We start from the raw sequence: 23,984 nt of genomic DNA, 5'->3' as shown, positions 1-23,984 counted from the left end.
CAGCAATGCATGCAATGCAAAATTAACTAAAAACACTCTAAATATGATCCTAATATGATAAACTGATAACACAAACCTAAGTAAAACGACCTTAAATAATAACTCTTTTGGAGAGTTATCATTCATGACAATACTTGTATCGTGTTTATATGTTGAATGCATGTAGATAGTAGTGTTATTTGTGTGACATTGAGCTTGTGAGATCAACATTCAAAATGTTTTGTTGTGTGCATGTTCTTAGTGTCAGTTCGAGGAGCTCATCGCCAAACAACAAATTTCTAGACTTGGTTGAATACCAATGTACGTCTTGAGTATTTTAGTGGGTACATATTGTCATAGACCCTTGTGTAATTCGAGTTGTAAACTCTATATTATAACTATGAATTTTGGGATGAATTAATGGTAGCTCCCCACTTATGTAAACTTATTATATTTTGGATTATACTATGTTTAAATTTATGGTTTAAATTTATGAATGGGGTGAATTGTTTTAAAAAAATGGTTAGTCACTTCGGTGGTTCTATATGACATTCTAATCTTTTGGATTACGAGTTAGATTGGATTAGGATGTTATACAATTTGTTCAGAGATAAATCCCACTGGTAATTCATTAACTAACACCCAAAAGCCACCGTATTCAGTTCCACTATCCAGATGTTTACCAACATTGTCCTTATCGCCTGAAAATTTATGTTTCCCGAAGTGAAAAATCTTCCCACCATACAGCTTTCAAACGAAAACCAATGGTGCTCCTCCTAATTGATCAATCAAGAGAATCTCCTCCTCCCATAAATCCAACTCTTCTAACGTGTTTCAATCCCCCCATTATCTTGTTTCCTTTTCACCAATAGACGAGACACGAACTACATGATAAAAAATTCTAATACCAGATAGATGAGAGAAAACCTTAGTATCGTATAGATATTAGTGACTAGATTTTAAAACCTCCTTATAACACCTAATATATATATATTAAATTTTTAAGTATAACCTCTTCAAAAAATAAGTATAATAAGTTATTAAATTTAATTGTTCCAAAATATATATATACTACTTTAGGATTTGAAAACCATTTAAATATTATTTATTAAAAAGTTAACATTTATTTTTTATATTATTATTTTATTTGTAAATGAATGAAAATCCATTTTTCTTTTTCATTTTTTATTTCAAAACACAAAAAATATGTATTTTCTATATTTGATTGTTCATCTTTGCTAGAATAAAAAAAGAGTTAGTTGTGATTAGCTATGGCTTGTTAATTAATTGATTATTAATTTATTAGTCACAATTAAAGTATCTTAGATATAAAAACCCACTAACGTAAAGGATGAAAGCCAAGTAATTCTGTTTTACATTTCAATAAAAAGCTCACGTTATTCTCTTTCTGTTATTTATTTTTGATAATATTTGCTGTCATTTTCCATTCTTCAACTCATTTATTCTGTTGTTCTTTATTCCGTTATGCCTCTTTTCTCGTAATCTTTTTTGAGTGTTCATCTTTTTGAAAGTTTGAGTTGAGAAATTCAATCAAATTATTAAGTATTTAATTTTTATTTTATTTTAGTTAGAGGTATACTTTTCAATTCAATTTTTATTTATAGTTTTATTTTAAATATCTATATTATTTACGTGAATTTATGAATTTTCATTGTCAATTTAACTTTTTCTTTAAATTCTTATATGAATAAATAAATTTTTAATGATTTATAAAATTTTCTTTTATTAGTATGATATTTTTATAAATAATTTATATTGGAAAGTACAATAATATTTTAATTAATATTACATGTTTTTTTATTAAACTAAGGTGATTACAAAATAGTATATGTCTTAAATACTCTCTCAACCATTTGACAATAAACGCTCATTCACCCAGCTGTAGCCATTGGTGCTCGAACCCATGAGCTCTAGGAACAACAACGAATCCTTTAACCACTGAAGTAAGTTGGTTCATACTATATGTTTTTTTCTTTTTTTCTTTTGAGTAAGCTAAGGTGATTACAAGGTAGTATATGTTCTAAATACTCTCAATTATTTGACATTGAATGCTCAATCACCCTGCTGCAGTCACTGGTGCTCGAACCCGTGACATCTAGGAACAACAACGATTCTTTTAACTACCGAGGTTAGATGGTTCGTGCCCGAGTCTAGATTTCCTCTTTGAATTTGGCTATGCAGTAATAATTGTGAGAGTTTTTTTCTTTCAACTCGTCAAGCATCTCTCGAAACTATTCCAATAGCAGTATATAAACTAGGCATTATGAACTTGGAAATGAATATTCTTACATTAAAATACATGATATGTTATTATTTGCATATAGACATGTTAGTAAGCGGGATATGTTTCAAGTCATTCATTATGATCATTGAAATATGCTCACATAACTTGAACAAAGATTGGAGTAATTCGAAAGGATTTCGCATGAAAAAGGGTTAAAATGACATAAAAGATCTCAATATGCTTAAATGAGATTAATTAGTATTTTGGTGTGTTGATTTATGTTAACATGTGATACAAATGTTTGAAGTATTCATTTTTTTATTAGGCTAAGGTGATTACAAAATAGTATATGTTCTAAATACTCTCAACCATTTTACATTAAACATTCAATTATCTTGTTGCAATCATTGATGTTTGAACTCTTGATCTCAAGAAATGTTAGTTATGACTCATAAATATACCGATAAAGGTACGGTCCAGGGTTATTTTTGTAAATATGTACCAGGGTTTATTTATTATAAAAGGAGATGCAATCAAAACCTATGAGATATTGAATAAAAATTCTAGCACCGCCTAGGGCATCGAGGACGTAAGCACATTACTGAACCTCATTAAATTTTTTGTGTTCTTTCCATTTTCTTTACCCGATTATTCAACAATTGGTATCAGATGTCAGGAGCCAAATTCAAAGTTGCAAAATTCGATGGTCAGGGTAACTTTGGATTATGGCAAACAAGGGTGAAGGATCTGTTGGCACAGCAAGGGATCCTGAAGGCTTTGCGACCTACAAAACTAGTGTTGATGGAGGAGGAAGATTGGGAAGAATTGCGACTGCGAGCGGTAGGAACCATACGATTATGTTTGACAGACGAGGTCATGTATCACGTCATGCATCTGTCTTCTCCGGATGAAATTTGGAAGAAGTTGGAAAGTCAGTTTATGTCCAAATCCTTAATGACTAAACTGTATCTAAAGCAACGGTTGTATGAGCTGAAGATGCAGGATGATCATGATTTGGCACAACACGTGAATGTCTTCAATCAAATCATTTCTGATTTGGCCCGACTTGATGTGAAAATTGAGGATGAAGACAAAGTGATGATTCTGTTGTATTCGTTGCCTCCCTCTTACGAACACATGGTGACTACTCTTACATATAGGAAATAGACTATCAAAGTTGAGGAGATTACTATAGCCTTGTTGGCTCACAACCAGCGGAAGCGGAATGCAGGGGAAAACTCTCAAGCTGATAGCTTATATGTCAAGGGTAATCGAGACCGTGGATGGAAGGCAGAGAAGGCAGGGTCTGGGAAGCAAAATTTCATATCCAAATCTAGGGATAAGAAGACAATTCACTGTTACAAGTGCAAGGAGGCGGGACATATGAAGTGAGACTATTTGAAGTTGAAAAAGCATACTGATAAGAAGCGTGATGAGTCATCCAAGTCTGTGAATGTGGTCGATGATGACAATTCTGATTGCAGTGAGGGTGATATGCTCTCTATTTCAACGACTCAATTGACAGATGCTTGGATTCTTGATTCTGGATGTTCTTATCACATCACGCCAAATAGGGAATGGTTTTCGACATAGAGGTCGATTAATTCTGGTTCTATTTATTTGGGTGATGATCGATGTTGTAATATTGTTGGTATTGGTGATGTTAGAATTCAGATGTATGATGGTTCTGTTCGAAAGTTCTGTGGTGTTTGGCATATCCCAGATTTGAAGAAGAATTTGATTTCTTTGGGCACTTTTCTCAAGAATGGTTTTATCCCTAAGGCTGATGAGGATAGGGAAACCATTCAGATTGTTAAAAGAGCTTTGACTGTGATGAAAGGAAAGATGACTACAAGGAATATTTACAGATTGTTAGGGAGTACCGTTGTAGGTGGAGTTCATTCTATTGAGTCCTGTGATGATACTGCCAAACTGTGGCATATGAGTCTTTCTCATCTTAGTGAACGTGGTATGGCTGAATTACATAAAAGAAGTATGTTGCATGGTGTTAAAAGCTGTAAGCTTGATTTTTGCAAGTAATGTGTTCTTGGTAAATAGACTAAAGTTCGTTTCAAGAATAGAAAGCACACAACTGAAGGGATTCTTGATTATGTGCATTCTGATGTATGGGGGCCTTCCACGACATCGTCTTTGGGTGGATCTAGGTATTAAATTACTTTTATTGATGATTTTTCACGGAAAGTTTGGGTGTATTTTTTGAAACAGAAGTCTGACGTTTTTGAGAAGTTCAAGTTGTGGAAAGTTGAGGTAGAAAACCAAACAAGACGAAAAATCAAGTGTTTTTGGTTTGACAATGGTACGAAGTACACAGATTCACAGTTTCTAAACTTCTGTAAGGAGCATGGGATTAAGAGGCATTTTATAGTGCACAAGATGCCACAACAGAATGGTGTTACGGAACAGATGAACATGTCGTTGAATGAAAGAACCAGTTATTTACGGTTGAATGTGGGGATTCCCAAACACTTTTGGGCTAAGGCTGTTAACATGGCGTGTTATCTTATCAATAAATCGCCAAGGGCATCATTGGTTGGGAAAGTTGCAGAAGAGGTATGGACTGGTCATGATGTTACTTTTGATCACTTACGGATTTTTTGTTGTCCTGCTTATGTGCATGTACCTGCTGATGATAGATCCAAACTTGATGCGAGGAGCGTATTTTTATGGGTTACAAGATAGGTGTCAAAGGATTCAAGTTCTGGGATCCAGTTGCAAAGAAAATTGTGATCAGTAGAGATGTTGTTTTTGATGAACATCCTATGTTGCAGCAGAAGAAAGACAAGACAATGGTGAATTTCGAGCAGTTTCCAATTGAGAAAACAGAAACTTCTCAATCGACTTCTGGTGGTTCCACTATGGTTGATTTGTAGGATTATAGTCTCACCAGAGACAGGGTGAGACGGACTAATATAAAGCCTCCGAATAGATTAGGTTTTGAAGACATGATCTCTTTTGCACTTACTGTTAGTAGTGATGATCCGGTTACTTTTCATGATGCTGTTACTAGTCAGGAAAACGACAAGTGGATGGTTGCCATGGTTAAGGAGATAGAGTATTTGAATCACAATCGTACATGGGAGTTAGTTAGCCTTCTTGAGGGAAAGAAGCCTATTGGTTGCAAATGGGTGTATAAGAAGAAACCAACAGTAACAGAAAAAGAGTGGGAGAAGTTCAAGGCTCGTTTGGTAGTAAAGGGTTTTTCACAGCAGAAAGGAGTTGATTATGATGAAAATTGTTCTCCTGTGGTCAAGCACACTTCAATCCGAGCAGTACTTGCATTGGTGGCTAGTAGGGATTTGCATTTAGAGCAGATGGATGCTAAAACTTCTTTTTTGCATGGTGATTTAGAGGAGAAGATCTATATGATGCAGCCTGAAGGTTTCACTCAACCTGGAAACGAGCATTTAGTTTGCAGATTGAAGAAATCTTTGTACGGGTTGAAACAGTCTCCGAGACAATGGTACAAACGGTTTGACTCATATATGATCAAGATTGACTACAAGCAATACGAGTGTGATTGTTGTGTCTATGTTAAGAGCCTTGATGATGGTTCTTTTATCGTGCTAGAACTAAGTATATTGAAGTAAGGTTTCACAAGATTAGAGAGTTGGTTGCATATGGAGAGATTTTGTTTCAGAAGGTTCATACTGATGAGAATGCTGCTGATATGTTCACCAAGGCAGTTACGACAGACAAGTTCATGCATTGCTTGGACTTGTTGAATGTTTCAAGTTGTTAAAGAAGTAAGGTAACCCAACCCACATTGAATGTTTCCAAAGGGGCAGGATATTCGCCAAGGTGGAGATTTGTTAGGCATGGCTCATAAATATACCGGTAAAGGTATGGTACAAAGTTATTTTTGTAAATATGTACCAGGGTTTATTTATTATAAAAGGAGATATAACCAAACCCTATGAGATATTGAATAAAAATTATAACGCCGCCTAGGGCACCGAGGACGTAAGCACATTGCTGAACCTCGTTAAAATTCTTGTGTTCTTTCCGTTTTCTTTACCCGATTATTTAACAAGAAACAACAATTCCTTTAACCACCAATGTAAATTAGTTTATGCATGTTTAAAGTATTCCTAAATATGATAAATATTATATTGGAATGGTCCTTTAACGATTCAGTACGATATTATATGAACTCCAAATAAAATTTCCTTGATTTTGATCTCTATAGTGATTATGCTGAATTAATTGTACTATACATCCTCAAACTATGATTCTTTTTTTAAATTAGTCTTTAAACTTTTAAACATTCTAAATTCATCCTCAAACTATGTTTGTCATTTTAAATTGGTCCTTAAAATTTTAACATTCCAAATTCATCCCCAAACTATAACCCTCATTCTAAATTAGTTCCTGAACTTTTTTACATTCCAATAACTTCCCCCTAAATCATCCAAAAGTTTGAGGATAAAATTAGAATATTCAAAAGTGTAGGGATCAATATAGAATAAGGGTCATAGTTTAAGGATGGATTCAAAGTATTTAAAATACTAGGGACTAATTTAGAATGTGATCATGAATAGGGATGGAATTAGAATGTCCGAAAGTTTTAAAACTAATTTAGAATGATGATCATAGTTTGAGGACGTATAACGCAACCAACTCAATTTTTTTGAAATAAAGTATAAATATTAATTTTTAAGCACAAACCAAGTCGTGACCTTGGTGATAAAAGAATTATTTTTATTCTTTGAGGTCCCGAGTTCGAGTACCAGAAATGTCAGCGGTGTGAGTGTTTAATCTTAAATGGTTGAGAGTCATCTTTGAACAAATATTGTCTTCTACTTACCCCATATTAATAAACAAATTAATTTTTTAAAATTTAAATATAATTTCTATATTGATACCATACCCCTAATATGAAAACATAAAATCTAGCATTGAAACCTTGAGGTGTGAATAATTGGCTTAATTTTCTCAATTCTTTTTGGAACCTCGAAAGAAAAAATAGCATCAATACCTTCAATAGGTATTGATACCTTCAGAATTTTTGAAATTTACAATTTTAACTCTAATCTTTAAAGTTCTACAAAAAAGGCCTTTGCCCTCAACTTATGACTTGTAACAAGTTACTTTTACAATTAAAGTTGGTTCATGATTACAAGCATTCTACTTTTACGACAACTTCAATTATGCCCTTGGATGTTTTATACAATATCAATGTACTAAATTGCAAATTATTCCCTAAACTTTTACATACCTATAAGTTGGTCGCTAATTGATATATTATCTCTTTTATACAATGAATTATAAATGTTCTCATTTGTTTGCTAAGTTTCAATTTAGTCTAGTTTTTTTGTACCGAATGCAATGTCTCCTATCTGTTTAAGGCTACCACAAACTGGGTAGGAGTGTAACATGTAGCAATATCATAACTATAAGTTTAATCAATTCCAGGTCTAAATCGAGTATATAATGAGTCGGTTATTTATAGATTCCACTTGGGGTTCGTTTTTGTTTATAAATTACAGAAAATGTGTAATTTTCTCCAGATTACAAGCTTGCACTCAAAATTATGTAGAAAAAGATAAAGGTTGTAGCAATTTCATTGTAGAAGACTAGACAAGCTTAATATACACATACAGTGAGACTGATTACACAGACAACTAAATCGGCTATATTGTGATTTTCAGAAGATTGTTTTCAGAAAACGTCGAACGGTGTATGATGAAAGTGTCCTTTTCAGTAATTAGACGATGCCAAATGTTTCTTCTGGCATACAGCATGTACAAAGATTAAAGAGTGGAGGGTAAAAGTGTATGATGTGCTTGATCTAACAGTATGGTTAGCAGCTTCTGAAAAAAATGAAGAAAGAGCAAGTTCAGCCCATGCCAGAGAAGAGGACTTGAGCTCAACCAATACCAATGTGTCGATTCCTCTCTCGAGCATGAGGCTTATTTCCTGCATGGATGGGCGTTTCGAAATGTCTGGATGAATGCAAAGACTTATTATGACTTCGCAAACGAGCTTGAGGTCATCATATGTGAAATGTTTTAGCTCAGGGTCCACAATATTAGACATTGCATCTGGTGATTCAAGATATTCCTTGGCCCGTTGGTGCATGGAAGGGACATAAATATTCAGGAGCATATCAAACCTAAAACCTGTTTGTATGTAATGACAACAACACAAGGTTCTATGTCATTCTGGCTCTTTTTTTTTCTGTTGAAGTACGTGTCTGACATCGACAAGGGTACGAATATAATACACCCGTATTCAATACTAACAACCAAGTCCGAATAAGATAGATAGGATTTCCTTTAAAAAGAAGGGTGTTCAGGAAGATTGCTTACCCAATCTATCAAGCATCCTCTGTACTCTGGACATGAATAAAAATATTAGATGCTCATACAAGCCAGAGTACGAGGTAAGGAGATACCTTGGGGAAAAATCATCTGTAAGATACACAGCACTAGAGTTTAACTCTGATATAGTGAATAGTGGCTCAAGTTCTGTATGAAGATACTCGAGTCCTCGAGCAATGCCGAGAATTATTCTCATTCTCCTTGTCCAAGATAGTTGGGATCCTTCTCCATCTGCATTTAAATGTGTGCTTGGGTAATGCGGATATATAAAAAGGTTACACTTATATGTAGTGAGGGAGAATGCTTACAATGCAAATGCTCATAAAGCGTTCCATTTGACGTATATTCGAAAACAAGCATCCTTGTAAATGATATCACTACAGTATCCTAGTAGTTTCCCTACATTATCGTGATTCAATTTTGCCAAATCTGCCACCTAAATAGCAATTCAAACCAAAAATGCGGAACCAGATTACTGTAGGTTTTGCTAATTCTTACATTTTAGAGCTTCTTCGCATCTTTGAAGTTTTAACAAATCAGTATTTCTTTGAAACTATTAAGGTAATAACAAGTACCTCTCTCTGGAAATATAGCTCAAGATAGCTAGTCCACTGCTCCTCTTTGATGCAGAGGGCTATCACAGCAATTTCAGGTCCACCCCTGACGATGCCTTTATAGACCAAACTGTCTGGAGAGGAACCAATAATGTTGCTGACGTCTTCACAAGCTACTTCAAGCTCTTGTCTGCTATATTTAGTCACATTTTTCAACAACTCAGAATCTGCAAAAAGAATCACAATCTTAATCGGTTTTGCTTTGAAGAATACACTACTGAAGTTAACTTGAGGAGTAGTAGATAATGCCGCATGCCAAATGTGGCAAACTAACCTATGTATACTGCCAAAAGTTCTTTCTCACTCCCTGATTTTTTCCAAGGGATTATGATTGCAGCCTTGCTATTGCATTTATGGAGAGCGGTAAGCAAGGCAACAAGAAAGATGGATCCCACCATGACCCCACCATGATTCCCGTCACTCTTTCAAGATCTAATATCCAGGCAGGTTTTGATGCTTTCGGATGCTTTGCAACGTCTTCATCAGGCTGATGCTTACATTTTAGTGCTTGGTAACTTTTAGATTGGAGAGCACCTAAATAAGAACACTGCCATTGTCAACTTCTTTGTTGTCAATGCTGAAATATTCTAATAGTTAAAAGATCATCAGCTTGAATAGCTAAGCATACTACAAAAATTGGCAAAAAACACATGTTTTTGTTTAAGTATCATGGATGCCACTGCCAGAGGTACAAAAATTGTGTAATACATACCACATTGTGTGTTCGGATGCTGTTTAAAATCTTTGTCCTCTTCAAAGCTTGCACTGCATTAATCATATGGGAAAACATGAGCCAACTGGATAAAAGAGGAGCCAAAACTGACCTATGACATCGGCAAAGAAAGTTTACCCTGGAAGGTCCGTCAAACACTTAGGTATGCTTCCAACCAAATAATTGTAGGAGACATCTACCACTTCTAATTGAGATGAGCGACAAAGTCCAGTAAAGTTTGAACGAGAGGCATACCTGTAGTGAAAAGAAATACTAGAGATCAGCTCGAATATACTAACATGACTGAAATTCAGTGGCTAGATTTCTAGAGAGGAAGCCTGCAATGTTTTCAGCTTCTATGATCTCATACCAAGATCTTTCGACTCTAAACTAAAATAACAGTTTTAAGGTGAAAAAGTTTCTTGTCCTCTTCAGTAGGTGAAATTAAGAATTTGCCATATCTGACAATAAAATTCTTGACAGCACAAATGGCATCCTATTTAATGGTCATTCAGCCATTGCAACTCAATTGTCAAACATGTCGTAAACACAGCCTATTATAATGCCAGTCCAAGTTGCAACTACCACCAGCTTGTTTTTACTACTTTTCAATCATTATCGTTAAGCACATCCTTCAAACCAAATTTACAATGATACAATCGCTTAAAACTTTCAAATATAGTACTGGTTTCTACAAGAGATGCATGTTTAGAAAACAGAAGCGTGCATTAAGAAGGCATAAGGGGCATATTTCCTAATAAGCTGTGCATCAAATATACTTGTTCTTCAGAGCTTCATAGATCATAATTCCATGGTCATGTTCTACTTACATTCCATTCATCTTATCTGTAAATGTTGAATTTCTAGCAGCAGGAACGGTTCCTTGAAGTTTATTACGATCGAGGCGAAGTTCCTGAAGATATTTTAAGTTCCCAAGTTCAGCAGGCAAGATGCCTGTCAACCGATTTCACTGAAGGTTTCTGTGACAAAGAAATGAAACCAAAATATGAAAAATGCACAAGTAAAAAAAAAAAAAAAAAAAGGAAAAACAAAAATTCACTGCCTTTAAAACAGAACAAATGAAGTTTCCCTTACATCTTAGTCACACAAATTCCTTAGGTCTGGTGGAATAGAACCAGTGAGTTGATTCATCCCCAAATCCAACACATGAAGAGACTTCAAAAAGCCAAGTTCTTTAGGTATTGTTCCAATCAGATTGTTTTCATGTAAAGTTCTACAAAAACATGAAAGCATTCACCAATTCTACGGATAGAAGTTGAATCAAAAGCATCATTTTGAACAAACAAGCCTAAGAAAACATACAGTTCTTGCAAGTACATCATCTGACCCATCTCTGGTGCAAGAAATCCCTTCAAAGATGAACCTGTTATGTTTCTGCAACACAAAAAGAGGCATAACTACTCTGAAAAATGCATCAAATGGAATGAAAACTAATTAAAGAACTTGGAAAAGTTGGTACACCATACTTACATCTTAGTAACATGTTGGGTCTCCCAATCACATGTAATCCCAAACCAGTTACATGGATCAGTATCTAAAGCATTCCAGTTTGAAAAAAAACCAGATGTGTATATAGCCTCTTTAAATGTTGTAAGAGCCCAAACTTCAAACAAAAAAGGGGGTTCCCAGCTCAGTGAGAAATACTGAAAACTAGAATGATGAGTATCCTTAAATTAAGAGCATAAATTTAAAACAGGTTAACTAAAACACTATGCAACACAAAATGAACAGTTTAAACCCGGGTATCTCCACCCACATTTTCCCAGAAACCAATCAAGATCTGAAAAAGAAAAAAAAACAAAAGCTCATTACCTTCATTAGTAGGGAAAGAACTGCAAGTCACAAAAGAACTTATATGGGCAAGAAACAGAAGCAAGAAATAAACGTATGATCTCATGTTTTTCTCCCCAGTAATCTTTTTACTCTATTTTACCACCGTAAAATGGAATTCATTAAACCAAAAAAAAAAAAAACGAGGAAGAATGGAATTCATTAAACCAAAAAAGAAATAAAGAAGATGTGGGGTTTATGAAGAAACTGAAACTAAAGGCAAAGTTCAGAGCTTGGGGTTGTTTTGTTCAGCAGAGAAATGGCAGAAAGGAAACGGTAAGATGAATGTTAGTAGTACTAAAGCAGTGGGTTTAAATCCAAGATGTCCTTGTATGTTCAAAATGGTCCTAAAATGGTTTTGTTAATTAATACTAGACCATAATTCAGAATTTAGTGAGATTTATTTTGTCACACTTATTATTATTGAATTTCATAATAAGAAAGTCAATGGGATAATACCCGCTCACACGGAAATTATGAATTATTTACATTTTGGTCCCTTGGATTACATGATTAAATTGGCTTCACGTTTGATGTCCAATTAATCTGTAAATTTGCACGTCTCTAACTATAGACTAGTGGAAAACATTAATGAGCTTAATTGAGGTTTGTAGTGTGAAATGACTATTTTACTATTCATTAACTAGTAGAGTATATCTTGTAACATTCTATGTTTGAATGGTGTGAACTTTTTATCTGATTATATGTTGCCATGTATTGCATGATATATGTTTGAAGTTTTAATAACTTTCACTCAGTGTGCATGATTGAGGTTTTTTTGTCTGACAAGATCGGAACTTAATGTATACTCAAATATCCGTGTCATCTTGTGTGACCAGGTATGGTGTGTTATATATTTTGGTATTAGAGCCAGGTTTATTCGAGGATGAGCTTGTATGTTGGGGTAGATTTTGGGAACCACATTGCCTTAAATATTTTAAAAACTTACAGGTCTTTATTTGATCACCAGATAATCTTCTAACTTTGGTTTTGCTTAATAATGTAGTTCGTTGCTAGCGTAGTTCTATATAGCACCACATCATGATATATTAGGAGCTCTCGAGGGTCAGTGCCCTGCCACTGGTGCTAATGCAACTGATGTAGGGGTGGTGTCAATGGACCTCCTCCTATGCTATTGTGCGCCTACTGTGTTAGTAAGATAGCAACATGTTCTTTGAAATATATGTGTGAAATGAAATGAAAATAGTATCGAACAAGTATCGAAGGGATTTTGTAACGCCTCGAATTTTGGGTTAGTAGTTTGGGTCAACCTGACCCATTGTTGGAGCCCAAAGGACTTATTAAAATACTTTGGACCAAGTTTAGTTGATTTGGGCTAAGGTGGGCCCAAAAGAACTACTGAAGGTGATGAATATTTTAGGAAATAAAAAACTAGAGCACTAAAAGTGCAAATTACCCATTTCGTTTTCAAAGGCTGAAAACTTCCCCTATTTTATGTATGTTTCGTGAACCACTCCCCATATATCGTAACAAACCTTATTCTTCTTCATTCCATCATTTTCTCTTCATATTCCCTTCCAAAATCAAGATTTCCAAGTATTTCAAATCAAGTTTAGTTAATCTAAGGTAAGATTATTAAATCCTCATTCTCATAGCTTCATTTTAAGCCCCATATTGCAAGTTTTCAATAATAGTTCCAAAATGGGGTTTTGAGGGGTTTATAAGAATCTTTAGATTCTAAAATGTTTTTAGTAAGATTCAAGTTATAAAAGTGTCAACCTAAGAATCGAGCTAAGTGTAATACCCCAAAATTTTAGTTAGCGACCAAAATATAAATTTTAAAAGTGTAATGGCTAAAGTATAAATATTGGAAAAGTTAGGGGCTAAAAGGGTAATTTCCAAAAGTTTAGGGATCAAAAAAATATTTTTTAAAAGTTAGGTGTTTTGACCCCATAATGAATAGTTCACCCCCAATAATGACGTTTTGGTGGGAATCAGATTTTTGATTCGGATTTTATGTTAAAAGCTATAAAGTGTTAAAGTCCGGTACAAATTCAGTAAATCGAATCTAATAGAAATTTTGAGAAAATATGAAGGGGGATAAATTATGGTTGGAAATATCATTTCCACATTTTAAAATGATGGAAAATAATATGGAGCATTGTATTTGAGAATTTATTTCCATGTTCAATTTGGACTGTTGGATGAAAATGGCAAGATTGAATTTTTTGGAAAAATGCATGGGCCAAGTTGTAAAGGTTATAATAATTTGTTCATCTTTGACTTTAGGAAGATTATAAGTAACATGTGTTTTGGTATGGATGTAATTATCAAATTTCATTAATGGTAAAATTGTCATTTCCTATTAAATGAATTTTAAATTCATTTAAGCTTATAAATGACAAATGTACATGAAATTAATATAGAAATTTCATGAGAAATTCATCTTCAAAATCAGCCATGGATGAGAGCTACATACAAGGTAAGAGAAAATTATATTTTCCATTTTTGAGCAATTTCCTTTTGTTTTTGATTAAAGCGCGTGAAATAGAAAAGTGTTCTACTCGAAGAGATATATCATTTGGTACCATTATTGCATGCTAATCTTGCTTGAATGTCAAGTTCTCAAATTTTAGGATTTATGTTCATGTTAGGGTTTTATGAATTGATGATGAATTTTGAGGCTATTGAGGTTGTAGAATCATTTCCAAGCTTGTTTGATGACCAAAACCTCCTAGAAATGCATATATGATTTTTAGTCTAAACCCTAAATTAGGAAAGTTTTTGATTTGATGAAATTGAGTTAAGGGTTTGATTGTAGAGGTTTTGAAACGTTGAATAGAGGTTGATTTCATGCTTGAATCAATTGAAATCAAGTGAAAAAAAAGGGAACATAGCCTTGAAGCATTCGACCTAGGCATAAACATATGAGAAAAATTATGGAAAAATCATATAGGGGTTGGAAATGTTGTAGGAAGGATTCCACAAGGCTTAGAAAAATTTTGGGGACAATTTGTAATTTTATGAAAGTTGGAGTACCTATTTGGTAACGATGGAAAATTATGAGATCAATGTGTAATTGTTCAATAGTTGATGGCCTATGCTGGAAATTGTCGAAGTGTTGACTTTGATGTTTGAATGTGAAATTGAACTATTTTGGGAATTTGGCAAAGCTTGAGTACTAAATGGCAAATATTGAGAAAATTATTGACTTAAGTGGTATTAGTGAAATTGTTGAGGTATTGGGCTGGAAATTAGATGGTGGAAATTTAATTAGGTTGTTTGAGACTTGAATTGAAGTTAAGGACAAAGGACCGTTTAGAATAAAATGGAAAAGGTGAGATAAATTCTAAAAGAATTCATGATTAGTAGTTAAAGTGTGAAATTGAAGATGTTATGTGAAGCTTGATGAAATTGGATAAAAAGGAACTTGAATGTTCAATTTGAAGTGTTAAGGTCAACATTGATGTTGTGATACGAATTTAGTATCGATTGAGCATCGAAAGATTTTTAAAGAGTTTATTTTCTATTGTGCGCCTATGTTAGTGAGATTCTAACATATGGTTTGAAATGTATATGTTTGTAAATGATGTTCATTTAGAATGTGTGCTTGAATTCAAGATCAAATGATATTAAAGAAAATGAGAAGCTTAAGGATGAAATGTGAATTTCTAAGGAAGGTTGACAAGCTAAGGACACCAGGTGAGTGTATTTAATTTGTATTTAAGTTATTAAGTGAACACTTGCTTGCGATGAGCCAATGAAGGAGTTATTATGATAAGAAGTGACTCATAATGTTATATGAATTATGATTCAAGCATATATGTTCATTTGGTAAGCAAATAAAATTAGTGAATAAGCTAAAGATGCAAATTAGTGAAATCTGTCTATACTAGCGATTTTAACAGTAAGTTTAGAAAATCATCATAAATTCTACATAAATGGTTAGAGCATGAATTTTATGCTATTGCATTTTTATATAAATATAGTTCTATTTAAAACTACTACTTATGATTTTGAGGAGTATACAAAAGATATGATTTTTTTTTTATCTAGGATAGGTCAGAAAACAAGGCAGCAGATTCTGCTCAAACAGCTTCTGTAAGTCAACTTTGAAAATTCACTATAAATTGTACAAGATGAACTAAAATAATGCCTTATATGGTTAAATTCGTATTTGAGTCTAGTTTCTATTGGTACAAATATGATAATTTTTAAGTGGGTAGATTAATACAAAATAATATTTTTTTTAAATGTAGTTCAAATTGCTAGAGTATGAAATTGTGATAAATTTCGGGATCGAAGAAAAGGATTAAACTTAAAGCTTAGTGAGGCTTATATTTTGGATTTATAAAATAAAGTGTCAAAGTGAGTACATTCATTCATTTAAGTTATATTTGATTGAGGAAGACTTTTTATAAGTCAACCTCAGCTGATTTTGAATTTGATTATGATATGGTATATCTGTGTATATTATGTATAGCACCATTGGTGCAGATGATATGATTGCACTTGGAGTGCATAGTCTGATTTTTATGATAGCATTGAAGTGCTTATTATTCAGAATCCTATTACTCACGTACCTTGTATTCACATAAATATACATTGGGCTATGAATCTAAAGTAAAGTTACGAATTTGAAAGTAAATTATGAGTTTGGAAATTAGTTTTGAATCTGAAAATGAATTCTGAAGTGTAAAAGTATTGGTTAAGGAAATGAAACGTGAAAAAGAATATGACATGATTTTTATGTTTGATATTGATTATCATGGTTTTAACAAAATTGTGAGATGATGATTTTAAGGTTTTTGATGGGGAAAAGCAACTTGAATAAGTCAATTTGAATATTTAATAATTTTATTTGAACTCAAGTTTAATGTTTTAAATAGATACAATATTATTAAGTTTTGTTTTATATTTGATATCACCTTAGTTTGTTTATAATGCCTCACTAAATGTATACATAACGTGTGATGATTTTCACGCGTAGGTTAAAAAGAGCAAGTGAAGTAATGAGTGGAGCATGGCATCAATCAACAAGGAATGATTACAGGTATCAATAATGACATCCTACTATTTTAAAGTTTTTAGAGAGCATGTATACAAATAAGAAATATCTGAGATATATTTTTTATGAATATAAATATGAATATAAATTATGTGTTTTAGATAAAAGTTATATTTTATTAGAATAAAGAAATATTTTAAATTAGATAGTTATTAGGCAATTTACTTTATGATAGGAAAAAGTATAGAAATGTCTTATTGCTACCAGAAACTGATATTGATTTGGATGTTTAAATATTATAATATGATTTTACGTGATTATATTATTCTATTGGAAGGATTTCATTGAATCGTATTCGGGTACGTATTCTGGTTAAAGGTGTTACACTAAGTTACTAATCACTTTTCTTAATTTTTTTTGGTGAAAGAAGTGGGAGAAAGTTCAAAAGCTAAGGGAAAAGAGAAATCACCTCTTGAGTGAGTTGGGGGTTTTGCCATTAGCCAAGAAATTCAAGGTAACCACACTTACGACTCTTACATACTCTTTATAGGGCCATTGAAGTGCATGATAGCATAAAGGTTTAGACTAAATCTTGGTGAGCATGTTAATGGTAAATTCTATGTTTCATGATCAAAGTATGGTTAAAGCCTTATTTATGACCCTATTTGATCACATAAAACTCTAAGAATAATTAGAAACCTCAAGTTAGATTTGTGAGTGAGTTTAAGTGCCCAAATAGGGCATTTTTTAAGGGAAGGTATCAGTAGTGGAGGGATCAGTACCGATACCGTTCATGTTTTAGGCCTAAAATTTGTGAAGTTTATGAATGCAATATCGATACCCTTGAACGAGTATCGATACTGAGGGTGCTTGGTATCGAGTCCCATATTCCATAGTGTCATTTTGGTATCAGTACTCAAGGGAGTATCGATACCCAGGGTCCAAGTATTGATATTCCTATAAGAGTATCGATACTTATCCTTTTAAATCAAGAGAGATGTGTTATGGGGTATCGATACCTTGGGTAGGTATCGATACTCGATAGATAGTATTGATGCTGTAAGGCCAATATTGATACCAAGGTGTTATTTTGGGTTATAAATTAAGAGTATTTGTAGATCCTGATGAGGTTTCCCAAAAAGCTCTAATTACTCTCAAATAAGACTACAAGTGGAAACAATAATAATGTTTAATGGAACATAGAAACAAGATAAATTAGGGTGATATAAAACTAGCCTTGTTTGATAGTTGAGAAACAATTTAGACAACCGAGTTTATTTAGAAGTATTAAGGGTGTCGAAGTATAAATTTAGTCCAGGAATCCTTAGGTAGTGCGCAAGACAATTTAAACTGACTAACTAGGTCACAAGGTCCGACACTATCAAGGGGTGGGCTAGTCGATGGTGTGTGTCCAATGTAGAGATTATTGGCCTTATCTTTGGTAGACTAGAGGGATGTGTGAGCTCCAAATGTAGAAATCCCTCAGCCGTACCATGATGTCCGCCTAGAGTAGAGAGTGAGTATACGAGTATACTCACTATATTATTTTATCAGTTGTTTGAGCATATTAATGAACCCATTTTAGTATGTTTTAGTTGTTAGTGTGGCACTGCGCTAGTTAGCATAGCGTATGGAATTTGTTTCCTTCCGCAGATTAGGTAAGGAGCAGTAGAGGAGCATTTTGTCCGGTAGTGATTTAGACCCAATACAGAGTAGAGTACGTCTCGAGTTCTTTAGAGGGCATGTATACTTGTAATCCTTATTTCATATAATCTAGTCATAACTTGATTTAAATTCATGGTCTGTATATTTTGAATTATAATTGTTGGATCTCCCGATTGTAACTGATTTATATAAATGTTATTATTTATTTTATCATAAATATTTACGAAAGAATGTTTTCATATGAGCATGTTAAAGAAAATTTTTGAGTTAGCCACTCTGGTGGTTCCGTGTGACACTTTTATCAGTGGACTGTGTGTTGTACTTGCATATGGTGTTACATTTAGTGGTATTAGAGCGTCATGTTTATACGTTCCTAAGACCTGCAGGTCAGAGTCGATAAATGTTTATGAATATACATTCCTTTGGGATGTTAAGAGTAATTCTACTTCTGAAAATATCGATAGTAATCCCTCTTATTATTTAAATTTTAGAGATTATATATGAATGAGAGACTAGGCCATAGTCAGTATGGTAGGCATAAAAGTAGGGCATCCCTTGCGGACGATCTAAGTGATGAATTTATCCCCAATACAGATTTTAAGGAGCTTAGGGATGCGAGGGTTGATGAGACAAACTTCTTTAGAGATTTGTTAACGACCCTTAGGCTTATAGTCAGATCTTTACCTAGAGTGCCTACTAACTTACATGTAATACACCAAATATCAGGTCAGAAGCTTTATTATAAATATGTATGAATTTGAGGATTTATTTGAAATATGACAAAAGAATGAGAAAATGATTTTGAATAGTATTTTAGACTAAATTGTAACAATAGATGAATAAAGAGGGCATTTTGGTCCTTTAAGGGGGAAATAAATTTAAAATTCAATTTTAATAAGGTATTAAAGTAAAGGAAAAAGGGAAAGTAAGTCAACCAAAAGCCATCTCTTTTCTTGTTCTTTCCAATGGAAGAGATCTCCTTCATAGCCAAAGGTAAGGTTTTATTTGGCAAGCTTTTCCTTTCGTTTTTGGTTGGTTTTTGAATCATCGAGTATTATAGAGGCTTAAGGAAGGTTCAAATAGGATTAAACTAAGGGATGGATGAAATATTTTAGATTTAAGAAAATGGGTTTTTAAATGACATGTAAAGATATGAGTTTTTATTGATGTTTATTAGTATATTTTACTTGTCAAAGAAGTAAATAAGAGATTAGAAGCATTGGATGGGTGTAAAAACATGTTAGAAAGAGTGATATGATTCTTGGATTGAAATTTTCTTTAGAGATTATAGATATTATAAGTAGCTAAATGAAGGAAAGTTAGTTGGGTTAAGTAAATAAGAGTTTGATATTATTGTTGAAGGTAAAAATAAGGGAAATTGGCTAAATGTGGGTAATTATCAGGCTGAAAATGAAAAAATCTGAGTAAGGATATCGGTACTGGAAGAATAGTACCTATACTATAGGCTTAAATTGGAAGAAATCAGCTGAACATTATTGATACTTATGCAATTAGTATCGATTCTGAGGTGGGTATCGATAATATGGGGAAGGTATCGATACCATTGATTACAGAATGCATAAATGGTATCGATACCGTATTAGAGTATCGATACCATAATATAGAAGTATCGGTACTAATAGACAGATACCGATACTATAGATCCAGAATGTAGAAATGGTATCGATACTGAAAGAGAGTATCGGTACCACATTATAGAAGTATCGATACCATGGTAGGGGTATCGATACTATTGAGCCAAAAATTTTAAGATAGGCTAAGATTATTATAGAAAATTAAATAACAGTACTTTTGAGTATTGTTTAAGTATAAATGTTAGGGAATATACTAACATTTGATATTGTATGTGTCTTTGATGGATGCTTGAGTAGGTCGAAATCAAGCTCCCGAGTCAAGCAATACGAAAGGCAAAGGCAAAGTAGCTGAGTAATTAGATTTGCATTTTGGATATAATAGCGAGGCAAGCCAGGTGAGTGCATTAATTATGTACTTATATGTTGTGGTAGTCATAGATACATGTTTCTTAATATATGTATGGTGATTAGCGATTGACATTACGCGTGCAAACTAAGAAATTCATAATAAGTTTATGAATTTCCGTATGGGCACTGTGTGTGCAAAAGTAAGAAATTCATAATAAGTTTATGAATTTTCGTATGGGCACTGTGTGTGAAGACTAAGAAATTCATAATAAGTTTATGAATTTCCAAATGGGCACTGTGTGTGCAAAACTAAGAAATTCATAATAAGTTTATGAATTTCCGTATGGGCACTGTGTGTGCAAACTAAGAAATTCATAATAAGTTTATGAATTTTCGTATTGGTAGTGGGTGTGCAACCCACGTAAATTATAGTAAGTTTGGTGAATTACTGTATTGGCATTACATATGTAAACTATATAGTGTATAATGAATTGAAAGAGTTAATGGATATTAGAATTGTCATGATATAATTATGTTTAGAATTTTGCTTATGATTGTTTATGCCTCACTAAGAAAATTTATAGCTTGTGTTAATTTCACGTGTAGGTTTTAATACAAGCGGAGTAAGGAGATCATTTAACATCACAAAGCAAGGGTTGCATTATTAGTAACTGTACGACATCTATGCCTTTTTTGATCTATTTAGTTGGCATGTAATAAACTTAGTAAAAATGCTCTGAAAAGTATTTGATTACCATGATGTAAAAAGATGAAATGTTGAATATTACTTTTTGTTTTACCTACGTAAGTTTAATGAATTTTTATTTTCACTGAATTAAAATGTTTTATAAAAAGAAGTGAAATTTTACAAATATTCAAATAAGGAAATGTTTTTAAAATGATGTGACATCTGTATCTCGTGTATGGAAAGGTATACGGGAGATGGGTGTTACATTTATTGGTATCAAAGCTACAGGTTTAGCCGATTCTCGACAAAAAATGAGTGTATTTTAATGTAAAAAGGGTCTACATGCCACTAAGATGTCAAGGTTACTGATAGGGTATAGTTAGAATATGATTGATGTCTCTCCTTACTAACTTAAGTATTATCCTTATGTATGTTATACTATATGTCAGATTCTACAAATTCGAGAAGAGCTGCAGAATTAGAGAATATAGATTGATCAGGTAGTGAAAGCTATTAAGAGAATAGTGAACATCCGATTCCATCTGAGAACGCCAGTGCACCGGTACATCAGGGTATGCTCGTGCCAGAGTTTGGAGCTTTTATGAAAGCTCTCGATGCTATATTGACATGGTTCCAACCTCCTTTGCCTCCCCTTATTCCTCCAACACCGCGAATGTTAATCCCTAAGGAGTTAAGAAGTTGGGAGCTCCTGAGTTCCGGGGAGAAGAAGGTGAAGGTCTGATGGACGCTGATTTATTTTTAAATGATGTTATGGTGATGTTGGAAACTCTTCAGTGCTTCGATCATGAAAAGTTAGATGGACCTGTATTGTTACTCCGAGGATCATCTCGGGTGTGGTGGTTAAATACGACGATGTATGCATCACCTGAACAAGTGAACTGGCTATTCTTTCAAGATGAGTTTAAGAACAAGTACATTGGGGGGCAATTTATGAGGTCAATGCTGTTGAAATTTCTTAATTTGAAACAAGGCGGTCGAGCAGTGTATGAGTATGAGCCTGAATACAACAAGCTTAGTTGTTATGCTACTGAGGTAGTTCCTAATGATAAAGCTCGATGTGATTGGTTTATTGAGGGTCCGAGGCCAAAGTTGAAAGAGATGATGTTAACCTCAAACTTACCTAGCCTATAAAAGTTATAAACCGAGCTAAGGCTATTAAAAGAGATCAAGAAGAGACTCCAGCAGCAGAGCAGAGTATGCAGATAGGAAAAAGGATTGGAATGTCTTTTTCTACACATCATGCTAAGAGAGGCAAGGGCTCGAGTTCCTGATATACTGAAGAGCTGATTCTGCTATAGCTTCACAGAAAACTGAGTAGTCCCATTCTTTTGCTGCTAGCCCGGGTAGAGCTTTTGGAGAGGGACCTTTATGTTAGACATGCGACATGTCACACCAGGGAGTATGTAGATTGCTCTCTAGTGTATGTTTTCATTGTGGTGAATCTGGTCATTATGCTCGAAGTTGTCCAAAGAAATATGGAGATAGATCAGCACAAACTGAAAGATCAATAGCAACACCAAGTAGAAGTAAGAAGAGAAATATCAGGAGGTTAATCTAAGGCTAGTTAGAGATAATAGACTCGGGGAGTGGACTAAATTTATAATATCAAGACCAGTGAGGATCGGGATGATCCAAATATCATAATATGTACATTCCATCTTTTTAATGAGCCTGTCTTTGTTCTAGTTTACCATGGTTCTACGCACTCTTATATCAATACAAAGTTGGTTAGAACTAGAGGAATTCCTTTAGAACTAATTTCTAGTAAAATGATAGAGGTAAACCCTATGGGTCATAGTGCAAGGGTAACTCGTGTATGTAGAAAATGTCCAATTAAGATTTAAGGGTTGGTGTTCTCGGCAAACTTGATGGAGTTGCCCTTCGATGAGTTTGAAATAATTTTAGGAATGGATTGGTTATCTCCACATCATGGATGGGTAGATTGTTGCCGGAAGCGATTATTCTTAAAGGATTCGAAAGGCTCCGAAATAGTAATGATATGTGAAAAAGCGAAATCACCATCTAATGTAATATATAACTGCAAAGAAAATGATGTCAAAGGGATATATAGCTTTTCTAGCTAATGTGATAGACACTCGAGTGTCAGAAGTGAGATTAAATGATATTCCAACAGTTACGGAGTTCCAGAGGTTTTCTGGAAGAATTACCGGGTTTACCTCCAGATCGTGAAGTAAAATTTTGGATTGAGGTTTACCCAGGTACTGAACCTATTTCTATGGCTCCATATCGAATGGCTCCAAAGGAGTTAAGGGAATTAAAAACACAGTTGCAAGACTTACTTGATAAAGGATTTATCAGACCCAATGTTTCTCCTTGGGGAGCACCTGTGTTATTTGTGAAAAAGAAGAACGAGTCTATGCGATTATGTATTGACTATCATCAATTAAATAAAGTAACGATAAAGAACAAGTATCATTTTATGAGGATTGATAACCTCTTTGATCAATTGAAAGGTGCAACAATGTTCTCTAAGATAGACCTGAGGTTGGGGTACCATCAGTTAATGATCGAGAAGGATGATATTTTGAAGATAGCTTTTCAGACTCGGTACGGACACTACGAATTCGTGGTAATGCCATTTGGATTGACTAACGCTCCGGCAACATTTATGGACTTAATGAACAGAGTCTTCCAACCTTATTTAGATCAATTTTTGGTGGTATTTATACATGATATATTGGTGTACTCCAAGTCAAGAGAGGAGCATGATGCTTATCTTCGAGTGGTTCTTCAGATACTTTGTGAAAATAAGTTGGATGCGAAACTATCCAAATGAAAATTTTGGTTAGCTGAGATTGCTTTCATTGGTCATATAGTCTCTGCGGAAGGCATAAGAGTAGATCCCAAAAAGATTCAAGCCATATTGGATTGGCAACCCCCAAAGAATGTTACGAAAGTTAAGAGTTTATTGGGGCTTGCTGGTTATTATAGGCGG

General features: G+C 33.8%; 1 pseudogene; it reads right to left on the bottom strand.

Moving 5' to 3' along the window:
* Positions 1 to 7,912: 7,912 nt before the first annotated feature.
* On the bottom strand, positions 7,913 to 11,376 carry LOC120141059 (annotated as a pseudogene).
* Between the last annotated feature and the right edge of the window lie 12,608 nt (positions 11,377 to 23,984).

Source organism: Hibiscus syriacus, unplaced genomic scaffold (genome assembly GCF_006381635.1).
Source record: "Hibiscus syriacus cultivar Baekdansim isolate YM2019G1 unplaced genomic scaffold, ASM638163v2 tig00002237_pilon, whole genome shotgun sequence".
Classification (NCBI taxonomy): Eukaryota; Viridiplantae; Streptophyta; class Magnoliopsida; order Malvales; family Malvaceae; genus Hibiscus; species Hibiscus syriacus.
The sequence above is the reverse complement of the archived record's forward strand: the minus strand, read 5'-3'. Positions and strand labels throughout refer to the sequence as shown.